This window comes from Medicago sativa, chromosome 3 (assembly GCF_051527215.1).
Source record: "Medicago sativa cultivar Bolivia chromosome 3, Bolivia_mono, whole genome shotgun sequence".
In the NCBI taxonomy this organism is placed as follows: domain Eukaryota; kingdom Viridiplantae; phylum Streptophyta; class Magnoliopsida; order Fabales; family Fabaceae; genus Medicago; species Medicago sativa.
The window spans coordinates 100,161,791-100,171,602 of NC_140751.1; the positions used below are offsets into that span (position 1 = coordinate 100,161,791).

The 9,812-nt window shown below is 36.0% G+C and overlaps 1 pseudogene across 1 annotated transcript; it reads right to left on the reverse strand.

Annotated features, from left to right (window-relative positions):
- Positions 1-433: 433 nt before the first annotated feature.
- LOC146942852 (4-hydroxybenzoate polyprenyltransferase, mitochondrial-like) lies at positions 434-9,051 on the reverse strand (annotated as a pseudogene). Its single transcript, XR_015032881.1, has 9 exons — positions 8,450-9,051; positions 8,041-8,176; positions 7,502-7,623; positions 6,521-6,590; positions 6,242-6,403; positions 6,024-6,180; positions 5,851-5,947; positions 995-1,065; positions 434-780 (listed from the first exon to the last, which is right to left on the reverse strand). The product of XR_015032881.1 is annotated as a 4-hydroxybenzoate polyprenyltransferase, mitochondrial-like (transcript).
- Positions 9,052-9,812: the final 761 nt, after the last annotated feature.

Here is a 9,812-nt window from a genome sequence, read left to right on the forward strand (position 1 = left end):
AATTGACCACCTTACATAATTGCACATTATCGTTTAAGTCTATATACTACCACTTCCGCACTCGCTCCGTCTCATTTTAATAGTCGTTTTTCAATTTTGCATTATTCTTAAAGAAATGATTAGTCAAATTGATTTAAATGGTAAAATTAGTATCATTTAATAAAATATATTTATTAATTAGCACATTATTAGCATGCAACATGCTTCACAAAATTGTTTGGTAATATTGGGGAAGGTTTTATCTCAGGAATATAAAATGCATAGACACATGTACCCAAAAAAAAAAAAAAATGCATAGACATGTTTAAGAAGAGAATGTAAACTTTTTTCTAATGTCAATGCAAAGAAATAGATCTTTATTTCGACTTCAGTATTCAAATTGTTCTTCAAATGTTATGTCTCAAGTTTTTCAATGTTTCTGACTTTTCTTTCATGATAAATACCATCATCTACTTGCGATATAATCAATCAATGAAAGTCATCATATAACAAATATGATACCCTTTTCACTCATCCAAACATGAGTGGACTAACACTGTCGCCCGTCAATACATACACAAGTGGACTACACCAATCACTCCTCAGCTTGAAACTTGGAAATGCAAATGCTACTGCACTTTGGCATCACGCTTGTTTCCATAAATCAAACAGTGAAAGTTTCTTGACCATCAATTTCTTGGTCACAACCTTGAGATTATGGAGCTACAATGTACAAGTTTCATGTGCTATCAAAAAAGTCTATACTTCTTTTAACTCATTTATGTGAGCTGATAGTGCCATCTGCATAATCAGATGTTGGCATCAGAAGAAAATAATGAATAACAAGTTAATCAAGTTACTTAACTAGTTGAACCTAAAAACAAATTGTCATTGTTCGGTTACCTTCAAGTCCAATATAATTACAAAAATACAAACAACATTCAATATGGCACACAGTTTCCAAGGGACCCTTCATTATTTTTGTTACTATATATAAATATAAAGCCAACTTTACCCTATGATGAAAGTCGTCCAGCCAGGATTCCACCAAATATGATAGCTCCATACCACTTATTTGATACAAATCTGGAGGAGAAAAGAAAAGAGGTCAGGTCGCAGTTTTTTTTTTAAAAAAAAAGGTCATATGTCGTAGTTAAAATGGAGAGAACTGAATGAAACATCATATCATAAGCTAATTGAAATACGTCCGAAATTTCTGCAACAAAGTGTGATTCAACAATAAAAACACTTGAAAAGTAATTAACAGAAAAATTGATCAATGACTGAAGTATGCAGGGGGTTTTTATATGTTGATGTTTGAGGAAATAAAGCAGTAAATATAACATCTAGTGTTTGTAGCAAATAGCGAATCTATAAAATTTAGTCTTTGAAAAAACTTCTAATGAAATTTTAAAAAGTTTAAGATAATCTCATAATTGCTTTTCTGTGGTATTGACCGTTAAATAAAAATATACTGAAGCTGTGATAAATGTTCAAGCCAAAATACAAAAGATTTGATACCCTTTCAAAAGATGGACCTCAGGATAACTAAATCATAAATTTATGGAAATATTTTCACAAACTTTGATAGCGCACAGACTAAAGAGAAGGGTAAACCCGTCATTTGGAGGGTTTATCAAAGGAGAAACAAAAATAAAAATAAATAAGTAATATAATATTAGTGTGTTAGTTTGAATTTCAAATAGTTAGTTATTGGTTGTGGTTGTGGATTGTATTTAAGTTTGTTGTTTGTTGTTTTATTTTTTTTTCTTTTGCAAGTAAACTTGCAATTTTCATTGATTTAGGAAAGGAAATACAATCTGCAATCTATCAGAGCAGTTTGCTCTCTCAGAAGATAACTTCTTCTGGCCAAGTAACTTCCTAATAACTTCCAACTTAAAAAAAATAAAACAACAAACAACAAACTTAAATACAATCCACAACCACAACCAATAACTAACTATTTGAAATTCAAACTAACACACTAATATTATATTACTTATTTATTTTTATTTTTGTTTCTCCTTTGATAAACCCTCCAAATGACATCTGAAGTCCGGTTACCACCAAGTACGAATGCGACAAGAAGACATTCATAAAACAGCTTTCCGAACTCACGAGGGGCATTATGAATTCTTGGTGATGCCTTTTGGTTTAACGAATGCTCCATCCACCTTTCAAGCATTAATGAATAAAGTCTTCAAACCAATGTTGCGGAGGTATGTTTTAGTATTTTTTGACGACATTTTGGTGTATAGTAAGACTTGGCAAGACCATATTCGACATTTGAATTCGGTTTTAACTGTGCTGGCTGAACAACAATTGGTTGCCAATAAAAAGAAATGTTCATTTGGCAGATTGTCGGTTGAGTATTTGGGTCACGTGATTTCTCATGAAGGGGTCTCTATGGATCCATCCAAAATCAGCAGTGTGTTAGAATGGCCTGTGCCAAATAATGTCAAGGGTGTCAGAGGATTTCTTGGTCTGACTGGGTACTACAGAAAGTTCATCCGTGACTATGGTAAGATTGCAAGACCGTTGACCGATTTAACTAAGAAAGAAGGTTTTAAGTGGGGAGTCAAGGAACAAGCAGCTTTCGAGGAACTGAAGCACAAGGTCACTTCAGCCCCAGTATTAGCATTGCCAGACTTCACCAAAGAATTTTTCATTGAGAGTGATGCGTCCGGTAACGGGTTGGGTGCGATCTTAATACAAGATAAGAAGCCTATTGCGTTTTTCAGCAAGGGACTCAGTGATCGTAATTTGAACAAATCTGCATATGAAAAAGAATTAATGGTTGTGGTTCTCGCCAGTGGCGGAGCCAGGAATTTTACAGAGCCTGGGCAAAAAATTTATCACAACTAGGTTGGCACCCCGTGAAACCTCCGTTCTATGCCGCCAAACCTGGGCGTGTTTGGATTGAGGGTTTATGAGAGAAAGGGAGAGGAGGGCTTACTTTTCTTTTTTAAATTACGGACATTATAAAATGATTTTTAGAAAAATGAATTAACAACATGATAAATAATCTTATAATACTTCAAAAACACTTAATTTATTTTAAAAAAACATTTTACATTGTTCGTAATTTAAAAAATAAAAGTGAGCCCTCCCCTCTCTTCCCCTCCCAAACCCTCAATCCAAACACACCCTAAAATTTTGTTAAAAAAAGGGAAAAATATATACAAGAAGAGGGGGTCTAGGCCAAAACCCTCAAAGAAAAAAAAAACAAACGGAAAAATGCGAGAGCAAACAACAACAGACTAAGGGAATCTGCAATTAGGCAAACCAATAAAAACTAACAACGGCTTATGTGACAAAAATAATTTTTTTAATGCAATTCATGTATATGAATTGCCAATACCTCAAACACTCTTCCAATATAATAAATTGGGTTGAGATTTCATTATAATCATTATTATTTATAAATCCAATTCTTAAACTTGAATTCATCACCCATAAATGTGAATATATAAAATAATATTTTATTAGAAAATAAAAATTACATGTACAAAGAAAAAGAATGGTGAAATGTGTACAATAATTAAGATCAATTTATGCCTATCTTCAACTATGGTAATTAATTGGCTTGGTTGGTAAAGATATGAATAAATTAACTTGCCGTGACTCGTATATGGATATGAACAAGTTTCTTTGCTAATATTGGAATGGTATGTTTCGGAACAAGCAAACATATATATGGATATATATGTATAGCAGTGGCTGAGCCTGGGCTATAGCCCAGCCTAGCTGGGGGGTGTAATCGCCCATGGTTCTCGCAATCCAACATTGGCGTCCATATCTAATAGGGAGCAAATTCACGGTGTGTACAGATCAAAAGAGTTTGAAGCAATTAATGCAACAACGTGTAACCACAATGGATCAGCAAAATTGGGTGGCGAAGCTTTTAGGGTATCAATTTGATGTAGTCTATAAACCTGGTCTTGAGAACAAGGGTGCTGATGCTTTGTCCCGTCAGTTTGATGTTTCCCCAAACAATTCCATGGTTACCCTTACCGATTCAGATGACAGGTTAGCACTTAATTCTATGATTTTCCGTCCTGAATGGCTAGATTTTAAAACTGTCCATGAAGAAGTGCAGCAGGATCCAACATTACAAGCAATCATTTCAGCCTTAAAAAAGGGAGAAACAACAAAATCTGGGTTTGTACTTCAAAATGGGGTTCTTTTGTATCAGAACAGATTAGTTATGTCAGCTTCATCTACATTCGTTCCTATCATTCTCAAGGAATTTCACAGCACTCCTCAAGGTGGACATTCCGGGTTTTATCGCACTTATCGTCATTTGGCTGCTAATTTGTATTGGAAGGGTATGAAAAAGGATATCCAAACCTTTGTGCAAAACTGTAATGTCTGTCAATGCAACAAGTATGCAACTTCAACACCCGGTGGTCTACTTCAGCCACTTCCAATACCAAATCAAATTTGGGCAGATATTTCCATGGACTTCATTACTGGCCTTCCAAAATCTAAAGGGTTCGAAGCTATTTTTGTAGTGGTAGACAGGTTGTCAAAATATGCCCATTTCATCCTTCTAAAGCGTCCCTATTCTGCAAGATCTTTGGCTGAAACTTTCACCAAAGAAGTGGTCCGACTTCATGGAATTCCGGAATCTATTGTGAGCGACAGAGATCCCATTTTTGTTAGTAATTTCTGGCAGGAACTCTTTAAACAACAAGGTACATATTTGAAGCTAAGCACTGCATACCATCCTCAAACTGATGGTCAAACAGAAGTAGTTAACCGTTGCTTAGAGACTTTTCTTCGCTGTTTTATTGCTGATCAACCAAAGACTTGGGCAATGTGGCTTCCTTGGGCGGAATATTGGTACAATACTACTTTTCATGCTTCTACAGATACAACTCCATTTGAAGTGGTGTATGGTCGTTCCCCTCCGGTTATTACTAATTATTTACCAGGTGAAGTTAAAGTGGAAGCTGTTCAACGAGACTTGGCTGATCGTGATGAATGCTTGCGACAACTGAAGCATCATCTATCACGTGCTAGTGATCGGATGAAGACACAGGCAGATAGACATCGTAAAGAACGTTCTTTTGACGTTGGTGATGTGGTTTTCTTGAAGCTGAGACCTCATGTGCAACAATCTGTTGCAGCTAGAATCTGTCCCAAGTTGTCTCCGAGGTATTTTGGTCCGTTTAAGGTCATTGAACGTGTTGGGGCTGTTGCTTACAGGTTGGAGTTACCTCCTACATCTCGAATCCATCCTGTTTTCCATGTTTCCTTACTTAAGAAAGCTGTTGGTGATGCTGTGGTTAATTTAACTCTCCCTGCTAGTTTGGAGGTTAGTGAAGATTCTGTGTGGGAACCAGAGACAGCTTTAGAACAAAGAACAGTGGTCCGACATGGCATATCTATTTCTCAAGTTCTTATCCATTGGAAGAACAAACCTATTGAGGAAGCTACCTGGGAAGATCAAGACTTCATCTCTGCTCAATTTCCTTCCTTCAGCCTTGAGGACAAGGCTGTTTCTCTTGGAGGCGGCAATGATAGCGCACAGACTAAAGAGAAGGGTAAACCCGTCATTTGGAGGGTTTATCAAAGGAGAAACAAAAATAAAAATAAATAAGTAATATAATATTAGTGTGTTAGTTTGAATTTCAAATAGTTAGTTATTGGTTGTGGTTGTGGATTGTATTTAAGTTTGTTGTTTGTTGTTTTATTTTTTTTAAGTTGGAAGTTATTAGGAAGTTACTTGGCCAGAAGAAGTTATCTTCTGAGAGAGCAAACTGCTCTGATAGATTGCAGATTGTATTTCCTTTCCTAAATCAATGAAAATTGCAAGTTTACTTGCAAAAGCCTCTTCTCTATAATTCTGATCTCTATCAAACTTACTTCCTATTGCAATCAGAACGAGAAGAAAGGTCAACTGTCCATATTTGCCAGCCTAAATGTCCAGACGCAACTCCGAGAAATGCATAATATGGCCACCCTGCTCCAATCATATGAATCAGGACACAGAAAACAATTATTTAACCTCGTGAAAAAGAGAGCAGAATAAAGTTCACCTAGTTCAGCATTAAGTCCACTGAGAGCAAGACCACTAAGGCTTGCAATCCCAAACCCAGTAAGCCACTCCTTTGTTGAATCACCGAAGCGTAAAGCTGTTGATTTAACTCCCACTTTCAAGTCGTCATCTTTATCCTGAATGCATAAGATAAGTTACTTTAACCACAAGATTCTTGTAGAGGATACTGGAAACTAAGCAGTATCTCCGGGATCATGCAGCAAACAAAAGGTAGGACAGAGAAGCAAAATCATAGGGATCGTGTCAACAAACTCCAGAGGCGTAAAGTGGCAGCACAATAGATGGATCCAGATTTCCTTTAACTGCTGTCCATCCCAACAGTGCCCCCCAATTAAAGGTCAGGCCAAGAAATGCTTGAGGCTAACCAATATAGTAAAAGAGTGCGGTATAAATGAGATCATATTTCAAAGACAGTAACTAAGAAATAAGAAGTAAAATAAATTTGCAGAAGAAACTAGAAATGAGAAAATTCATTACCCAAAATGTAAACCTCTTCATCAAGGGATATGAAAAGACGAGCAGCAACGATGAGGCACCCAAAACACGGCTGCCAAAAAAGACAAACCAAACAATATTTAACACATGAGCATAAATCACATTTCATACTTTATTTTGACTTAATCATGACTGCATATGATTTAATGATAACATGTATAAACAAGTATGCAGATTATGGCACTTGCAAGCAATTTGAAGCTAAACTACTTAGTGCATGTTTGGGAGTTGGGTTTTGGTGAAAAAATGGAGGGGAAGTCATGTTTTCTATTTCTAGATTAAAGAAATTATAAAATGTTTCTGAAATCGATGAAAAGGGTGATTAAAATTTTATAAGATTATCTATCATGTCACTCCTACAATTTTTTAAAATATCAAATATATGTCAACATGAAAATACCTTAAACAAAACTGATCAATCTTTGTGCAGAACAAAAAAATGTTTTGCAGGACATGTAATACTTGGTAGTGGATATAGCAATATTGTACTTTCCTTGTTTTCCACACAATATTGCTTTCTTATCAAACAATTTAATCAAATTTGACGGTAGATAAGGCTAACATGCAGAAGAGGCAGCTGTGTAAGACTATGTAACAAAGAAGTCACTTTTATCATCTACTCTATACGTCAAAAGTTTAATGGACATTAGCCTTCCTCATATTCTGCACTTATAATTTTAACATAATTTCCTTCAATTTTTAATATTTTAAAGGACTATTCTGGGGAAGAATTTTGGTTCATTTGTTTCAAACAATCTATACAATATTTAATCTTAAGAAAAGGATTTTGAGCTTTCAACTTTGTCAATCAGGGCCACACTACCATAGTCAAGGACATAGAACACAGATCATAGGTGCCATGTTTGATAACTGATTGAGATGATGTAAATTTAACAGTCTAAAGCCCCAATATAACACAGTAAGTCATTAACCATATACTTGGCAGACAACATTAACACTAACCTATAGTTATTCAGTTGTAGAAGAATACCAAGACCCAAAAGCAGTTGAAATCCTAGAAAATAAAGTCCTTGAAATGGTGTCAAAAGACCACTTGCCACAGGTCTCAACTTTGTACGTTCTACCTGCAATATTAGATTATATAAAAAAATAGTCAGAATTTGAAATGTAAGATCACCTAAAAAACAAAGAGGGAAAAATATGCAATCATCTGCTCAACAAACACAAAGTGTTGCTATTAAAACAAGCTCGCAATGTGACATCATAGGAATAACGATAAACACAAAAAGGACAGCAACCAAAGTCTCCAATGCTATTCTGATGGGTGGAAAATGTTTAGTTAGACCAATACTTGGCTTTCATCATATTTAGTAGCTACTAGCCATGCTTATATGGTACTTTTTTTTGCAAAAGTTTTTGAGGGGGGGGGTGTTGAAAAAACAAATGTCTATTAGGCTCTTTGAAGGTTAAAAAAATACTACTATCTAGGTATCTCTTATTGCCAAAACAATACGCAACCAAGAAAAAGCAATGGCATTTACCTTTGTATCAATATCCCGATCAATGAGATCATTAATAGTACACCCAGCACCTCTCAAAAGAAAAGTCCCACATCCAAACAGAGCCAACATTTTAAAATCGGGAAGATGCCCTGGGGGTGCAGCCAAGGTGATTGACCTATGACATGGAAAGAGAGAAGAGGCTTAAAACGAAGCATTTATACTGACAGTATATACCCCCTCCCCTGTTATAGGAAAAAAGTATATTGCTTTTAACTTCATATTTATGCTGTATACATATATGAAAAGGTGTAAACTTAGCTACTATCTGCAACATATTTCAATCACTAATCATTTCCATATCAATAAAGTTGTTAAGTTCTGTATGTTTTTGTCATAGTGAAATCATTCACCCATAAATATGTATAAAAAATAAAAAATAAACTCTTACCACACACAAGGCCATAGAAGAAGCCATGTCCCAATTGGTTTATCGAGGCGAGCAAGCCGAGCATAAGGCTGAACAAACCTAGGCAAGTACAAGTCAACCCAGGAGATGTCCCCTCCACTACTCGCATTGCTTGCAACTACTCTCATTCTTGTTTTCCTTATCCTGTCCTAATCTCGAAGGCGACGTAGAGACGTGCGCAACAAGTTGGAAATTTGAGAGTGACCCAACACTTTTACAAAATTCAAGATTATAAACCCCAAATTGGGATGGCTTGAATGGACTGACTGAAACATTAGGACCGGGGTATCGGTCTACACATTGTTGAGAGGAAATCAAGGGGTTGAAAATTGAAGGTGAGAAGCCAGAAGAAAGGAGACTAGGCTTGAGAAACCTCCGCGAAGCGCGAGAAATTAAAGCTGCCGCCATTCTCTAAAACGCAGCAAGCACCAACCCTTAAATGGAACTTTATAAATTGGTCCGTAAGACGTAAGACCTAACTCAACTGGGAAATGCAGATATTAGGTTGGAGACCTTCACCCGGGTTCCAACCCGGCACCTCGCAATATGCGTGTGTTTCAAGGATTATAAAATTACCTTTGTGGTTTTGGGTCTCAAAGCTTAGGGTAGTTGTTGGCTACATAGTTCAGACCCAGATTAAAATTTGCATTCTTTTTTCATATGTGTGCTCTAATTTATCTGAGAAATCAGTATACTAATCGAAACATAATCCAAGAGAGTAAATTAGAATCAGAAAAAATGGAATAGAAAAAAAAAAAAGAGTGAAAATTGACATCCATCTTTGCGTGTAGCGATGGCGTGAGGAAAAGGAAGAAGCTTAGTCCGATCACGAATTTTATTTGAGTTTTGTAGAGGAGATGATGGAAATGGAGTCTCTCTATAGTGGTGGTGGTCCGTCGATCGGAAACATGAGAAGAAAGTACTCCCTCGTCCACTTTAGTTGTCTTATTCGAGTTTATTTACACAATAGTGTTAAATAAAGAGTAAATAGTCAAAGAACCCCCGAAATTGCAAGCTTCATCAATTACTCCCTGTAGTTAACGAAACATCAATTACCCCCCTGAAATTGTTAAACGTTAGTCAATTACCCCCTCCGTTAATTTCCTCCATCCAACATGCTGATGTGGCAGTTAACTGCCCACGTGGCACTGCCACATGTCAGAAAAGGCATGCCACGTCAGAGGGGGGTAATTGACCATATTTTTTTATTTTTTTTTGAAAAAATTTAATTTAATTTTTTTTGAAAAAAAAAATCTGATTTTTTATTGAAAAAAATCTGATTTTTTTTCTTTTCAAAACCAACATTTGTGCCACCCACGGACCTTGCAAATATCCCCCTGAAATT